The following is a 17,776-nucleotide window of genomic DNA, read 5'->3' as shown; positions in this document are numbered from 1 at the left end:
AATTGAGAAAAACATTTCTTACAGGGGAAAATCGATATAACTAATTTTTCTGCTAATATCCTTTTTTCCTCGATGTTTTCTGAATTTGAGTTTTTTCCACGAAGCATATTTTATATGCCTTTTTGAGAAATTAAGCATCGTTTCGTGTAACTTTTACTGCAGAATTCATGTAGAGAACATGCCTTGACAACGTTTTTGATTTGTCAGTGTTGTTTAATTGCGAATATAAGAATTTGAAATTACTTGAAAATTTTAAATATCTTATAAAGCTTCAATCTGAAATTTACCATTTTTTACATTATTAAGGCTTTCGATTCAAAACCATATCATTTTTAGCGTTCCAATTTGAAAAACGTTTTAAACATTATGGTTTAACTTTTAGAATCTTTAATTAATTTATGTTAACATTCAATCGGCTTGGCACTGTGTAATCTAAATAGTTGAATTTCAAACATAGGTATTTAATTTTGAAATGAAGCCTTCAAAATTGCATTTAAAAAATTTTTGAACGAGGATTAGAAATTACGAAACTCATATTAACAAACTCAAAATAACAAAGTCATAAAAATTTTAAGCCAAAGTATTAAACTCATTTAAAAAATCAGTTTCCTATAAAGAACGGTCCAGTGGCCACCCCGCACTTTCAAATTTTGTTTCCCTGATCGATATTCGGATCAGAAATGTAATTAGCGTCATCTAGATATAAGTTCAAATGAAAATCTGTTACAAAATTTAATTTAAAAAATGGATGAAAATTTGACGACATATTAACTATTATCTGTAATTATTATTGGACTTTATTATTATGTTCGGTCAGTCATTTGAACATAAGATCAGTCGATATTGAAATTTAAATGAGGATAACGAACAGATTTTCCATTTCAAAAGTTGCTGCTGAAAACAATTACATTATGGTAATTACCAACTTGATACCCAGAATTCCCGCTATATCCGAAATTAATCAGAAATTAATCAGTAATTACTGTCGAAATTACGAGCTTCGCATGCGCATCTCTGAACTAGATGTCGATTAAACGGACAATTTAACCCTTTCGTGCACAAGGTTCACACAGACCAGAAAAATTATTTTTTAGATTCCCTACAGATTTTTAGGATAGTGATCATGGTCAAATTTGTTTAATTTTCAAGATCAACTCAAAATAATTTATTATGATTTAAGTATATTAGCATGTTAATTATTAAAACAGTTACAAAATTTCATAGAAATAAAATAAGGATTTTCAACATACATTTCTTTTTAAAAAAATGGCTTGCAAAAAAGTCGATCTTTTTTGCGTCAATAATTTTCATCAGACATTTTATTGTATCTGTGTAATTTTTTCCAAAGATTTAATTAAATTTCTGGGTGACTAATTTTTGTTTATTATTTTTTTTCCTGAATCTTGCATAGTTTGACCGCAAAATGGGATTTCGGATTTTTTAGTAGTACTTTCGGCCGATAAAACCAGAACCGTTGGTCAAAAAAGGCTGGTTAACGAACTGGACCTTTCTTTTTTATCCCTAAAAACGTGCCAAATTGCAAACCAAGTCGATTAGTCTTTCAAAAGTTATCCAGTATACAAGGGACGAAAACGACCGACAGACGCCATTATAAAACCTGTTTTTTCGGATTCAAATGCCCTCGAAATGTGGAAATTTAATTAAATCCACGATGGACATTTTTGACACAAAAATAACTTTTCCTTATTTAAATATTTCTCTTTAATCGGCCGATTACACTGATTCTTGGAAAGAAAAGTTTGCTCGTTTTAAGGCTTTTTGTGCAATTTTATTTCAAGTCTCTGAATGGAACCAAATTTGAGAAAAGTGTAGTTCTATTGGACGCTAATTTATGGCCATTCCTTTTAAACAAATAAAAAATTATTTTCTGATATAGTTTCGAGAGTTTTTCGAGAGTTTTTGGGCTAATTCAAAAAATAAAATAAATATAAATATATAAATAAAAAAATAAATTCCGATAAAATAAACAAATCACTCTTTTTTTATTTTCAAAATTAGAACTATTATTACATTGCAAAGTGGGACCCTCCATTCAAAAAAATTCAAGGAAAATGTTAAAAATGCAGATTCAAGAAAATTAAAAATAATGTAAGGGAATCTAAAAGTACTGAGTCTTTCTACCTAGACTACACTCTTATTCTGGTCTTTAAGAGCATGCGCACATTTAGTTTTCTGGGGCTTTTGCTCAACATGATTTATATTTTGCGCTCAAACTTCGGGCCATACAAAAGAGCAACAAAAAGTCTTAATTTCTGTTTAACAAGTTAAATAACAATTGGTTTAAAATCTAAAACAAATAATAATAAACCTTATGTTCATCTGCAGATTCTAAAGTTTTAGGGCAAAATATTAATTAGTTTTAATATACATTCTTAGATGAGAACATTGTTTTCGAGTAACAAATAGGCATTTTCATCTAGAAGCCAATGCAGGTTTCTGTATTGTAATCTCAATTGTTTTTGCTTTATAATTTATTTACTTTATATCGAAAGTCATTTTCTAGACAATTTGCGAACGATTAATCTTTTCTTAGCCGTGTCTAGCCCAGGTGCTATTTTCTTTATGCATAGATGGTATTGATTGCTTAGACTGCTTAACCATCTGGTAGCTTTCCATAATGATTATTCTGTAGTTTATGTTGGCGATAGATTTTTTTAATACTTTGAACCATTTTGTCGCTAGATCTAGTTTACTATTATCTGCTAAACTTCCTGTATTCTGTCATATTCTTACAAGTTTCCGCTCTCCAGTAATACACTCTTTGACAATATCTGGACAGTATTGTATTTGACCATCAGGAATCGAGTTTGATTATTCTGTAAATGTATCTAGTATCTACCATTGGTTACTTCTTTGAGAATCTCGATCAATTCTCTAATATTAAGAACTTCCAGTCAGAAATATTTTTTAAAAATGACAATACACTAACAAAACTACTACTTTCCTAACTTATTATATTATTCTGTTGTTTTAGAAATACTAAAATCGACCACAATTAGACATAAGATTTTGATAACGTAAACCTGAAATGTGAATCTAATCTTGACTGCTATTTTCCACAACCGGAAACGTGGCTAAGTTTATCAAAACCAAAAACTACTCGGACAAATACGTTTTCAAGTTAACGGCCACCAAGCAATTTGACAAATAAAAATTTCTAATTTAATAGATGAAGAACCATCTTTTTAAAAATTAATTTTTTATGAGAATTAATAGAACTAAAATAACGAGTTTGTCTACCTAAATTATTAAAATGAACTATTCTATTTAAACCTCCAATTATAGTCACTTAAGTAATGAAACTTTTAATTTACACTATAGAGCCTCGAAACTTTGATATTCAAAAATATGAAAATTGAACTATTTATAATCACAGCATTTAAAACTCAACAATATAAAAAAATCGCAAAATGTAAACATATACAAGTTCTAATTAAATAAATGTCTAAAAAGTGAAAGTTTGGAAATTACCAAACTAAAATGTTTAAACTCTAAGAAATGAAACTTTGAATTGAAAAATGTAAAGCCTGAAGTTCTTCAAGGTTGTTTTTTAACTCGGATCTAAAATTAGAATCGTTTAAAATTGAACAAATTTAAATAAAAGCTTTTTAACATTGACAAATATTGTATTGAAACTGACAAAAATTTGAATTTTTAAACTAATTTGTGAATGTTATGATGTTCTAAATTAAAACATTCAGTTTAGTGAGACTTAATATTTAAGTATTTAATGTTATTATTAATATATGCATTATATGTAAAGAAAATAGTGGAATTAAATAAATTGCGGTAAAACATTCTAAAACATGTTTTATCTATGAAATCAGAGAAGGGTGCCAAGCATGGGGGAGGGGGGGAGCGAGAATTGGTGCTCTTACCCTAATTAAATTAAGAAATGTATATAAAACACGATTAATTAAACAGAATTGCCACTCAAATCTTGGGGAAAAATTATCGCACATTTCGCCTTTCAAAATGTATAATATATTTATAAATTAAAGGTTCCGAAATGGGAAGATTAAAAAAGATCATCAGAGGAGAGTCAATCATTTTAAGCTTTCAAAATAAAAATAAAATTATTTTAATTAATATTTTGTTAAATTGTCGTGAAAATAATGCAATATATGATTTTAAATTGTAATACCTCCTTATAACATCATATTTGAAGGGCGTCACTGCATACGGACGTGTCAAATTTCAAAAATGCGTTTTATTGGCTTAAATTAATCTTTTTGACTTAACTTGTGTTTCTGTTGAAGATTATATATAGTTCAGTTCAATTTAGAAGTGGGTCAAAATCCAAGTTTGGTATTTTTTAAATAAAGTAATTACACCATTTTAACTGTTATTTTCACATTTCAATAGAGCTAAGTTATAATTTGAGTTTAAAAAAAAAATTTTTTTAATTCTTTGAATGTCCATATTTTCATTTTTGGGGACGCCCGCACCATTGAAACTGGGTTTTCTCGAATGTGGTTGCTTCTCTCAGGCTGTTTCTTTTATGTTTTTATGAAGTTGATAAATAGCTCACAAGGACTTTTTTTCTAAGTTGAAAAATAAAACAGCTACGCAACTTTTTATCTATCAAAATTGGAATTTTTTGGGTTTGGAAAATTGGAACAGTTAAACTTTTAATTAAAGAAAAATTTTAATTAAAAAAGCCATAATTTTCTGCGAATTAGTTGATTTTTTAAAACTAAATTATCGAACTTTTAAGACAAAATGACGAATTTTCTATACAAAACAGTTCAATTATCAAATTCAAGATATGAAACTTTGATAACGAAGGTAATTTTATACTAAAAAGAAGAATTTCCAAAAAAATACAAGAACTGTCAACCCAGGAGTTGAATTTACGACTATAAACTAGATTAATTTACCGACAAAACATTAATTGTTAACAAAATAGTTCAATATAAAAAAAGTTAAATTTTTACTTAAAAACAGACCATTTTCGACCGAAAACGGAATAGGTAAATTTTCCATTACCACAGTAATTTTTCTACAAATTCAAGAATTCTCAAAAAAAAATGTTGAATTTTCAACTAAAAAATCTGAGCTTTCAAACAAAAAGATTAATTTATTACCAACAAAAACGAATTTTCAATAAAATTAAAGAATTCTGAACCAAAAAGTTGAATTTTTAAGAAAGAATGAAATTGTTTTTAATTTTTACGAAAGTAGTTCAACTTTAAAACCAATTTGTTATATTTTTAACCAAAAAGATTTATTTTCTACACAAAAGAAACGAATTTAAAAACAATTAAATAATCCTCAAACAAAAAGTTCAATTTTCATTTAAAAAGGATGAATTTTTAAACAAAAAGAATAATTTACTACCAAAAAAGATTACGCTTCAATAAAATTGAAGAATTTTTCAACCAAAAAGTTAAAATTTAAATTAAGAAAGATGCATTTTTAAAACAAAAAAATTAATTTACTACCAAAAAAGACGAGTTTTAAAATAAAACACAAATAAAAACATTTGAAATAATCTGTGAATACAGAGAATACATGAAAATAGTTCGGAATATTTCAGAATATATTACAAAGCAATCACAAAATATTTTTAAATTACATTAATTGTGCAAAGAGCGCACAAGAATGAGCACGTAAGGTAAGATTGAAAAAACATTGAGATTGAATCTTTAAATTAAAGCCATTATTTATTGATTTATTTGAAGGAAGCCACACTTAAATACATCTGCCATTGGGAATTTCTAAAAAATTAATATTTTAAACAATTTTGTGCGAATTCACAAAAATGTGATTTTTCCTCTCCACCCAAATAGTTGCTTTCTTTTCTGATTGATTTTCGTATTTTTCAAAACTTTTTTTCAAAATCATTGTGTTTTGTAAATTTTCATAAAGTACGTTTCATGTACGCTTGGACTATATGTGATGTAAAGGTTCGTGACGTTATTTCTTTTCAAAATCCACCTCATTTTCGTCACCCACATTTTACTGCTATTACAAATTTCTTGGATTTTATGTTCATATATCGAAATACAATTTTTTAAATATTTCTAAATTTAGAATTAAGAACCAAATTTTGTATTTTTAAGATAATAAACATTACGACTAACATTCATATCTATTTGTTTTTCCCTCTGATGTACATAATCAATTGACGTCTTACACGTACTTTAGAAGTCAGAAAAGGCAACTTTTTGGGGAGAAAAATGAAAATATTTAAAAATACTCAAAGCAGGGGTCAAAATATACAAAAATACCAAGACAACTTTTTGTAAAAAACATAAGAAACTTGTCTCAAGAATGAAAAAGGAAAAGTGAACTACCTTTATTACTTAAATAAATACCGAATTAAAAAAAAAATTAATTGTCTGCTTTTTTACACGTTCAAAAATAGTTAGCACCAGATTCTAAAAGATTTTTTAGGCCCCAAAAACACATATACCATGTTTCATGCCTTTTGATCAAGTTGAGCCTAATTTAGGTCCAAGATGGCGAATCCAAGATGGCAGATAAACAAAAATTTAACATACATTGAAATCGCCATATTGGATCATGGAAAATTGAAATTTTTATTTCAGATTCATGCTTAGCGATCCCAAAAATCCCCGAGTTACTAATTTCAGAGCAAAATACATGTTTTTCACATTTTTTCGTTCCGCCATTTTTAATTCGCCATCTTAAACTTGAAAAAATTCAATTCTGTTTACAGATTTTGTAATAAACGATCCCAAGTACTCCCTAGCAAACATTTTCAGCGTAAAATACTATTTTTTTTAACGCTTTCGCTCGCCATTTTGAATTTGCTAAACTGACAGCAGATTCGTAATCAGCGACTTTCAAAACCCTTAGATTCCAAGTTTCATTAAAATTGATCCACAAATAAGGTGGTAAATGAATTTTTCCGAAAAACGCGTTTTTTTTTATTTATAACTAATTAACAACAAATAAAATATTAAATTTTATCAAGTATAATGTGCGATTTGAAATTTAAATCCTGCAAAATTGTACGATTTTAAATTTAACGCTGTAAAAACTTAAAAAGTCCAGAATTATCGATTAAAAATGTATTTTGTCCAAGCTTTCAAAATAGAACAAGTTTAAACTGGACGTACAAAAATATAACATATTAAATTAAAAAATTATCTACATTGAACATAACAAACTTAAAGGCTGAAAATACTAAAATAAACTGAAATGTGTATTGCAAACAATCAAAAATATATAATTTCATGTAATTCCAAGTGGTATTTAAAGTTAACATTAAACATTACCCCTCCCTCATACATGATGCTTTTTACGTTGTACGTAACATGCATAATTATATTTTAAAGCCCCTCCCCCGCATCCCGTATTTTGTAAATGATCCTTTATAGTTCTTAAAATCCTTAAAAGTTTTAATTTTTCAATCAAAAATGTCATATGAAAATTTCAGGTTTTCTATAAATGACTACCATGCGTCTCGGAAATATTTTTGAAAAAAGTTCCATTATTCGTGTTTGCGTAGGCTAATCCACCCCATTGCACTTTTGAGCAAAATATTTAACACCAAAATTAAACTAGAGGAAATTCTGAGAAAGCTAAAAAAACGTATCTCCAATAGGCGCCGAGTTATGATTCTTCAAAGAACCCGGATTTTTTCAAAAAAGAGGCAAATTCTGTAGTTTGTATCTGTACTTGGGAACCCGTTAATTTAAGATTTTTTTTTCTGATTTTAATTAAAGTAGACGCAATTTCAAATATTTCTAACAGAAAATACATTGACCTAGTCCAAACATATCATAAGTTATGAGCACCCACAAAGTTCACCATTTTAGGCCTATTTTTCTGGTCAAATTACTCGTGTTCAGTTTTTTTTAAATACTTCGTTTCCGGGTTAAGTTACGTAAGAGACATCACAGAAAAAGTTGTTGAGCAGAAAATTATGCTTAAAAAATAAAAATATAGTCTCCATAGATCAATAGTTATAAACTCAAAATAACAAAAAATATGTTTCGTAAGGAGTTCTTCAAGAAAGATATCTTTTGCTATTTTGAGTTATTTATAGCCAAAAAAATTGCTTCAAAACAGCTACTTTCATACCTATCATACAGAAAACGCTACGAGGATAAATTAAGGATGGCTAAATTTTGCGTAAAATTAAAAAAAAATGTTTTAGCTCTTACAGGTCGCGAATTATGACCATGAAACATTGACCTTTTCCATGTGGTAGACTCTGCATGTACTGGAAAGTATACCGCGATCTTATATGAGCATTTTGGTGGCATATATGCATTTTTAGTTTATTTCAAGTACACTTTTTTCTCCTTTTTTGTGAATGAAGAAAACAAAAATTAACTTATTTTACATTGTGTACTTATTATTAATAAACAATGTTATTGAAGAGCTTAGTTTTATAAAGTTGTATTATTTTATGTTAAAAATGCCAAATATTGATAAACTAATTATCGCAGAGGAAAGAATTATTGTTAGTTGTTAATATGAAGAGAATTAGTTTGAAAAAACTAAACAAGAGTTATTTGTCCTGAAAAATAGGTCGAAAGTGGTCCAATTTGGGAGGCCATAACTTATGACCCATTGGGATTATTGGGTCGTTTTTTGAAGACTACTGGAAATTGCGTCTACTTTGATTAGAATATGAAACATTTTTTCGTAAAATTAACTGGTTCCGAAGTATAGATACAAACTTCACAATTGGGATTGTTCGCCTCTTTTTTGAAAAAATCCGGGTTAGCTTACTTAAACACTATTTTTGGAACATTTTTCAACAATATTTACGGGACACATGGTATTAATTTCTAGAAAACTTGGAATTTTCACCAGGACCCCACAACATACCGCTATAGCAAAAAAAAAACGGCATTACCTACATAATAGGGTGTAAAGGTATCAGATATTTGGACTAATTTGTTAATTTTAAAAATATAAAATAAAATGATTAAACTTTAAAGGATTATTATTTTAATCGTTTAAAATTAAGAAATTTCAAATGTCATAACTTATACACTTAAAAATTCAACCATTTCAATTTTAACTGTTAAATAAAAACTTTTTAAAATCTTCAATTACAATTGGAGTGTTTAAAATTGATAATTGAGCACTATAGAATTTTAAAGACTCACAATTTAACTAATAACACAACTATTTAGTTTTGAACATTTAAATTTAAAATTCAGGGTACCTACTCAAATCCTGGAAAAAAACCCTCACAATTCTAGGGTTTTTAAGGTATAATTTTTCATAGTACGGAACCATTCAAATATTTTGCATTTTTATTTTTTAATCGACTCGGAATATGCATGCAGGTTCGTGAGTTTATTATAAATAATATTTTGACTACTTTTAATTTGGAAGGCTTTCAAAAATTATATTACAACACTTTAAATAATACTAAAAACATTATTTTAAAAAAATTATTTTATTTTCTTACGCTTAAAATGCAGTGCATACTCAGGTAAAATTAATGTGGGTACAATATTCAAATCAATTTAAACCGCTTCAAATTCCTAATCAAATTTAACCAATTAGTTGAATTTTCAATAAAATGATGAATTTCCAAAAAAGAAGATTACTTTTTAACTACAAAAGATGTTTTGTGAACAAAATTGACTTTTCAACCAAATACTTGAATTATTAATTTAACAAGATCAGTTTTTAACAAAAAATGGATCAGTTCAATTTTCAGCAAAAAAAATTTTAATTTTATATTAAAAAAACTGATTTTTTTCAAAAGAATTTAATGTGCACAAAGTAGTTTTATTTTTGGACGAAACTATTAAATTTGTACAAATAAAGATATTTTTGAAACATGAATTTTCACGAAACAGGCGAATTTTCAACCAAAAATATGAAACTTTAATTGGAATACCTGAATTTTAAACAACAAAAATTAAGTTTCAAACAAAAAGATTATTTTCCACCAAAAAAAGACGACTTTTCAACGAAAGAAGACAAATTTCATTAAAAAATTGAACAGTTAAATTTTTAATTTCATAAGTTAATGTTCAACCGCAGAGATGAATTTTTAATTGACGTGATGGAATATTTAACTGAATTACTTAAAACTTTTAAGCGAAATTGTTAAATTTTCATTAAAAAAAAAAAAAACGAATGTTCAACAAAAAAGCTCATTTTTCAACCAAAACGATGATTTTCCAATTAAAATGATGAATATTTAACAAACAAAAAAAGAATTTTTAACAAAAGTTTAATTTTCAAAGAAGTAGTTTTATTTTCAAACGAAAATATTAGTGCTGTACCAATAAGGACAATTTTTTGAAAAAACATATATTTTTAACAAAATAGACGAATTTTCAAAGAAAAAAGACAATGTTTCAATCAAAAATTACAATTACATTTTCAATTTAAAAAATGAATGTTCGACCGAAGAGATGAATTTCTAATTAAAATGTTGGAATAATCAACTGAACTAGTTAAAGTTTTAACTGGAATAGTGAAATATTCAATACAAACATTTATTTTCATTCAAAGAAAAAACTAATTTTGAAAAAAATAGCTCATTTTCAACGAGAGATGAATTGTGAATTAAAATTAGGAATCTTCAATCAAAAAAATTAATTTTTAACAAAACAGTTTAACCTATAACAAAGTAATTAAATGTTAATTAAAAAAAAAAACAAGAATTCTAAACGAAAAATGTATTAGTTGATATTTCAAACAAAGATTTTCATTTTTAATCAAATACAGTTTAATCCAACCAAACAGAACTTTTCAAAATGAGTCAAACGTTGAACTAAGAAAGATTTTTCAGTCAATAAAACCGAAACAATGGCAAAAAACTGTCAAGTTTCTAAGCAAAAAAAAATGAATTTTCAACCAAAAAGAACGATTTATCAACAAAATACATGAATTTTTAGACACTTGCATTTTTAAATAAAAATATAAATTTTTCAAATCCCGGTTTTTCAGGTAGAGGGGGGGGGGGGGGGGGGGGGGGGGGGGTAGTTACGTTTTTCACTACTTCAACATAAAATTGTTCAATTTGGAATGTTATTTATACAATAGATAAAACAGTTAAATTTGAAACTATATTTTTTCTATTTTTATAATTTGATAATAAACAATTAAAAATAACGCGTTAAAAATTAAATTTCTTAAATTAAAACCTTTAAAACTGAATTATTTTATATTAAATGTGGTTAGAAACTTTAAAATTTAATGTACAAATTATTGCGTAATTTTAAAATGAAACGCTAAATGATTTTAAGAATCAAGTGACATTTAGAGCTATTTGGTATTCGCAAACCATAAAATAAGGACAACGTAACTATATTGAATTAATTTCGATATGTAACAAAATTAATCAATTAAACAACACCCTATTAATAATAATGTTCCCTAAAAATTTTTCGGTGTCTCCTCGTAATGTATAACAATAAAAACAAGCCCTGAAAAAAATTTCTTAAAAAAAAAAATAAGTTAGTTTCCATTTTACACTTTAAAAAATAAAATAAACAAAAAAGATGAATATCGACATTTTATAAGTTTTAATTGCTTTTAATTAGACCACGTATTCAAAAGGTATAGATACTCAAAAGAATAAAATCAGTATGGAAAATTTTTTTTATCGTAAATCGATCAAATCAAACTTGAGGAACTACAGCAACTACTTTTGCTAGTGCTCCTTATAAATTCGGGAACTTGACCCCACTTAATCGATACCACGAGTCTTGAACTCAAGTCAAAACTGATCACCAAATTTTCCCAATCACTCTAGAAAAAAATCGAGAAATTTTCCTTCCGCAAATTGATCCTTCAAATAATTTTCAATCGAGACAAAAAAGAAGAATCTCGACCTGAAACGTGCCAAACTTTCTCGAAACCGAAAACTACTCTGATAAATACGCTTTCAGGTCCACTTTCCTCCTTTATCTTCTAATCACACGAATCACACCGACCTTTAAAAATTTCGTCGATCAAACGGCACTCTCAACTCCCTGCACCAACTGCACTTTTCCTTTCGGAAAAATCGCCGAATTTCGGCAATCTCGGCACAAAATTCCGTTTCGAATATCCTCCTGCATTTCTCGAAAAAAGCCGCAATCTCAAAGACGAAATCCCTTTTCACCGTTTCTCCATTGCACTCGAACAATCAAAGCACCGACTCAGTTACTTTACTATCTCCCGAGAGCGAGACTAGAAAATCGCGAGTCAAATTTTGTTGTCGAAGTGTCTCTTGACTGCGTGAAAAGCGTCGTCGAAAAGCGTCGCGAAACTCGAAATACTGAACTTACTTGCTCTAAATGGAAGGAAATGGTTCGAGGGACGCGTGGAACCAAGACCTTTCGGCAATTTGCATCTCCGCAGGGCAAAGATACTCGAACTGTCGGTTTTAGAAAACAAAATGAAACTCCCGTTTTGAGGTTAGGTTACCTGCTTATTGTAGACGCCATATTGGCTCCGTGACGTCAGGAATTCGGATCCCATCGAGTTGACACCGGGAATTTGGTACAAGAACCACACTAGCTCTCTCTCTCTCTCGCCCTCTCTCTTTCTCTTCGTCGCACTCCCGATTCACGAAACTTGATTAAAAACTAAAAAAATCCCAGTCTGGACACTAGACTGATTTTGAGCACTGGCTAGACAAAAAGGAACCACTTTCTCGTCTCTCTCCTTTTATCTCATTCTCGCATAATTTCTTCTCAGAGGAAGGAACTTTTTATTTTGGGGGAACGGGAGAGACTTTTTATTAGCAGAGTTTGGGATTTAATTTGAGGTTAGATGGTTAGATGGAGACTCGGGTTTTTTTTCTGGTTCAACGCGCTGCGCGACGTCGCATGACGGATTAAAAAGTCTCAGAGGCGGGGGAGGGAGAGAGAATCACTAAATCGCACTGAATTTCTGCATTGGCCGACGATCCTTCCGGAAGGAAGCGAGAGAATCGCATTTGGACGATATCCGCTCGCGGTCGATTGTCAGTTCGCGATTTATACCTTTGCCTTTTTTGCACCGACACTTCTGTAAACAATGTCTGGAATTCGCGACACGAGGGTTGCGTTTGAACTGTTGACGGGGTGAGGACAAGGGTTTGGGGGAACCGAGGGAATAGGGTGGAGGTGTCTAGGGAATTTCCTGGGGTGTGGATTTCTTAGATTCGAAGGACGTGAAGGTTACGAGAAAAGTACGAGATTGGGTTAGAAAGTTATTTCTCGACATTTGCTTTTATCAATTTTTCGATTTTGGAAGGGTTGGTTTATATTGGTTTGATAAGAGAAGGTATGAGAACAATTTTTTGGGTTTTGAGATTAAAAAAATACCTATTATGATGACATCTGGAAGACACAAGCTGACAGTGACAACCGGCGAAATCTAGTGACTTTATGATAAATTCGCAAGGGATAAGGGAGGAAATGATATTTCAACTTTAGCACAATATTTCTTTATAACAACATTTTTATGAAAAGGTGAAATTTTAAAATAATATCTTTCAATTCTTTCAAATAAGGTACGGTATTTTTTCTTAGTTTTTATTTCCTATATAAAGAAAGTTTTAGATTTAGAAATAAGATTTTTTATCAGTTTTCCTATTATCTGAGTGAAATAAATATTAATTATTTATGCGAGAGAAGAATTTGTTATTAATTTATTTCCTTTATAAAGTTGTCTGAATTAGTTAAGACCCGCCCTAAATAAATTTGAATCTTTCCAAATTAGGAAATTTCGGTTTTTATTCAAAAATTTAATCGTCACTTGATCAGATTTTACACCCAAAAAATATTAGAATATCAGCTGATAAAATAATATATAAACTCAAGTCTTTTTTTTGTGAAACGGCTGCATCAGAAGTCACTAAAATAATCATTATTTTTTATTCTATTTAATTCTTCCGAAGTCATTTGAATTATTTCAATTTTTGAAATTTATGATTTCCTTAATTTTTTTCTTGTAATTATTTTGAGTTCTTTGATTTTGTAGTTGATTCAGAACCACTGTATTCAGACTATTCTATTGTTCAAATTTAAAACAAAAAATAGTACTGGATGTCTACTAACTTTTCCTCACAAAATTTCCAGTTTTATTCCCGGTTGTATCCATGAAATATTATTGAATACTAAAGTAATTTAATCTATTGCAATATCTTATTATATTTTAACAAAATAATATTTCTGTAATGTATGTCGTCGAGTAAAAATAAATACAATTAGATTAACATTGCTTCAGACATTTCGGCAAACGATGATGGCCCTCTTCAGTTAATTATTCTGAAAAATTGTTGACACATAATATGCGAAATATAATGCAATTTCGATTGCGCACATTTGGTTAACATGACAGTTGTAAATTTTTATAAACTAAATTTTTTGGTCAAAAATCTTAAAGCATGTACATTTTATTTGAAATTTTTAAGTACTTGTTTTAATTTATTTTTGAATCTTTTCAAAACTTTTAAATAACTGTTTAGCTTGAAAAATTGAAAATTGTTGCTTCAAAATATTTTACATGCAATTTAGAAACTTTAGGGCATCATTTTAAATATTTTGAAATCTTTTTAAATTTTCTTTTAGAATTCATTGTTCAAAATGGAAAATTATTTGAAATTTTCCCATGAATCTTTAGAAATTGTATTTATTCTCTTGAAATCATAAAAAAAAAAATGTTAAGCACTTATAAATTTTGTTTCAATATCTTCAAAAATTCTAATTTTGTTTAAAATTTTTTGAAATCTTACCATTTTAAATTATTCTGGTAAAAATACGAATTTTAAAATAAATAGTACAATCTTAACCAAACAAGATTACTTTTCCCCCATTTCGCTTTTTGAACCAAAAAAAGATGATATTTTTACGAAGAGGCAAATTTTCTAAAAAAAAAAAGTTAAATTTTTTAACCCGAAAATAGGAATTTTCTGCAAAAAAAAATAATTTTAAACTAAAAAATCCGCCCGGCTTCTTTTAGATTTTTTGCGTATCTCGCATCTTTTAGCGAAATATTAGAATTTTCGATTTTTTGTACATTACGAAAAATAAAAACAATATTACGAATCCTATTGGAAAGTGATTCAAAGACATTTTGTATGATTTTTTAAAAGCTATAATTTCGCTTAGAGACTTTTTTTTCGCAGTTTGCGTCGTTTGGCCATTCTAATACTTTCTCAATCATAAATGATAAAAATGTAATAAATTATTACAAATTTGCATCTCTTTTTTGAATGAATAACTTTTTTTGTATAACAAATTTTTCATTTTTATTTTTAATGCCATTTTTATGATTAAAACCAAAACTGCGTGTCCTATCAAAAAGTGATTCATAATACATTTTTAGCTCTGTTTCGGGTAAACAATTTTTGTTAAATAATTTTTTTTGTAACTTCTCTAATTTTTCCACATTTTTTAAAAATTTTATTTTCAACGTTATTTTTTACGAATAAAACAAACAAGTTTTGCTATCACAATTTTTGTTAATTCATCTTTTTTCGTATCCTGCATAGTTTTACCAAAAAATGAAATTTTTTATTTTCCATTATTTTTTGTGCAATCAAAATTTGAGTTTTCCATTTTCCAAGACAATCCAAGAAGTTGTTATGATAATCTTGAAGGGCTTTCAAAAAGCAATGTTTTTTTGTTCATATCCTGCGTTGTCTGGCTTAAAATTTTGAATTTTTGAATTTTGAAAATGCTATAACTCTGAGAATTTTCTTTTTATCGAAAACAGTCATTGGGATACATTTTTTGGCTTTCTGAGCATTATGAATAGCCCTCAATAAAAATTTAAAATGTTAAAAAATGGTCTAAAAATTTTGAAAATGCTCGAACTTTTTGAGTTTTTATCCAAAACGGCTGGTTAACGAACTAGTCCTTTCTTTTAGGACCTGAAAAAAGTGTGCAAAAGATCGATCTGACCCGTTCATTTTTTCGAGAGTTATCGTGTTTACGGATGGACAGACAGACAGACGCCATCGTACAAATTTGATTTAATTTTCAATAAAATATTTGAATTTGTTACCAATGGAATTATCTACAAAAATATTAATTTTCAAAATAAAACAATAATTTTCTACAAAAAAAAGAAGAATTTTTAATAAAATACATAAATTTTCAACCAAAAAAGATCCATCGTCAACTTAAATAGAATAGTTCAATTTTCAGTTAAGAAAATTATTTTGGAAAACAATTATTGTTCAACAAAATAGTTAATTTTTCAATCAGAGATGACTCTTTAATAAAAAAAATTTATTTTTAACAAATTACAGTTGAATTCATTTAGAATAGCTAAATCATGAACAAAATAGTTGCATCATTAATCAAAACAAATTCATTTTCAACCAAACAATCGCATTTTTAACCGAAAAGATGAAATTTCTACCACAAGAAGAAGTTTCAAACATCTTTTAAACTGATTCGAAATATTCCTAGAATTTTTATAAATCTTTCCCTAAAAGTCGTAAAAGTTTTTCGTTTTCTTGAAATCCTTCAACATTTTTGAAGAGATTCGAAATCTTCAAAAACATCCATTTTGTTTAAAAATTTTAAAATACTTCCAAATTTTTAATTATTTTTAAATTTTCTTAAAACTTCCAAACCTTCTAAATATATTTCGAAGTGTTTCGTATTTTTCTTCAAAATATTTTTAAATTCTGCATAATTAACAAAATTGACTTAATATATTACGGAATTTTTTTTACAATTTTGGAAATATTGTGAAATGTTTTCCAGTGAAATGCAATCCTTTGCAATTAAAATATTCTCTTTTATCAATAATTTTTAGAAACATTTAGAAATAAATTTTATCATAAAATAAAATGACTTCTTTGTCAATTTTTATTGACAAAATTGATGGTACTGAAAGTTCGTAACTTTTATTAATAAATAAACGCAATGTCGCAACCAATCAGGTTTTCGGGGACAATGTATGCCAGATATCGTGTTTACAACTTTTAATGAAAACATTCGAATGTATTGGTCTTGTTATCACGATTAATTAAAAATACCATATTTGTCAAAACTTTAAATGTGATTCCCAGCTAATAAAAAATATATATCTTTTAATAAATTAAGGTAAATATTTTTATATATTTATTTTTTTAAATATTTTTTAAAGTAAAAATAAATTCGAATTTTTAATTTAAATAAAAAATAAAAACGTACTTTTTCTCGTCTTTAAACGGTGATAAACAGGCAAATTTTCAAATGAAAAAAAAAATAAATTTCTAGCGCTTAAGTTGCTGATTTGATACAAAAAATTTTGATTAAAAAATATGATTAGGTTTCGAGAACATGGTACCCCTCGAGCCAAAAAAATTCCAATTCCATTTCTCAATTTATATTACTAGATAACTAACATGTTTCAAAGCCAATTTAGACTTCCTCGTCAGGGATTATTTATGCGAAAACTACAGTTAGCAAGAATAAAAAGTAATCCTATTAATTAAATTATAATATTGCTTAAAAATAAATTATAAAAATTAACATAAAACTTGTTTCAACATTTTGATATGCATTTAATCGTTTTAATTTGAACGCAAACGATTTCAAAATTTATATATTTAAAACTAGATCAATTTTCACTAGTTTAATGATATAATTAATATAATCTATAAAAATCAATTAAAAAACAATGATTTTAAGGACTGGTTTATATACATGACTTTTGCACTGATATTACAAATGTATATATATACATATTACAAAAAAATATTATTATGAATTCAATCGCCAAAAAGTATGATCACTTAAAATATTTTCATAACATTTTTGACCATTTTTATTTTATCACTTTCGGCTTCCTCGCAAAATTTATCGTACAAAAAGATAAGAGGCTTCTG

The 17,776-nt window shown here is 27.6% G+C and overlaps 1 protein-coding gene across 5 annotated transcripts in view; it reads right to left on the bottom strand.

The window, feature by feature from the left end:
* LOC117182978 (serine/threonine-protein kinase tousled-like 1) overlaps positions 1 to 17,776 on the bottom strand; it is a 25,126-nt gene that overhangs the window by 5,290 nt on the left and 2,060 nt on the right. The window contains exon 1 of one of the 5 annotated variants that reach the window (XM_033376131.1): positions 13,272 to 13,302. The exons of 1 other annotated variant lie outside the window; for it this stretch is intronic. The gene's annotated coding sequence lies outside the window, so the exon portion shown is untranslated. 3 more of the 5 variants (XM_033376120.1, XM_033376113.1, XM_033376125.1) reach the window with 3 other exon arrangements.

Source organism: Belonocnema kinseyi, chromosome 1 (genome assembly GCF_010883055.1).
Source record: "Belonocnema kinseyi isolate 2016_QV_RU_SX_M_011 chromosome 1, B_treatae_v1, whole genome shotgun sequence".
Classification (NCBI taxonomy): domain Eukaryota; kingdom Metazoa; phylum Arthropoda; class Insecta; order Hymenoptera; family Cynipidae; genus Belonocnema; species Belonocnema kinseyi.
Note: the sequence above shows the minus strand (reverse complement) of the source record. Positions and strands in the feature narration are given on the sequence as shown.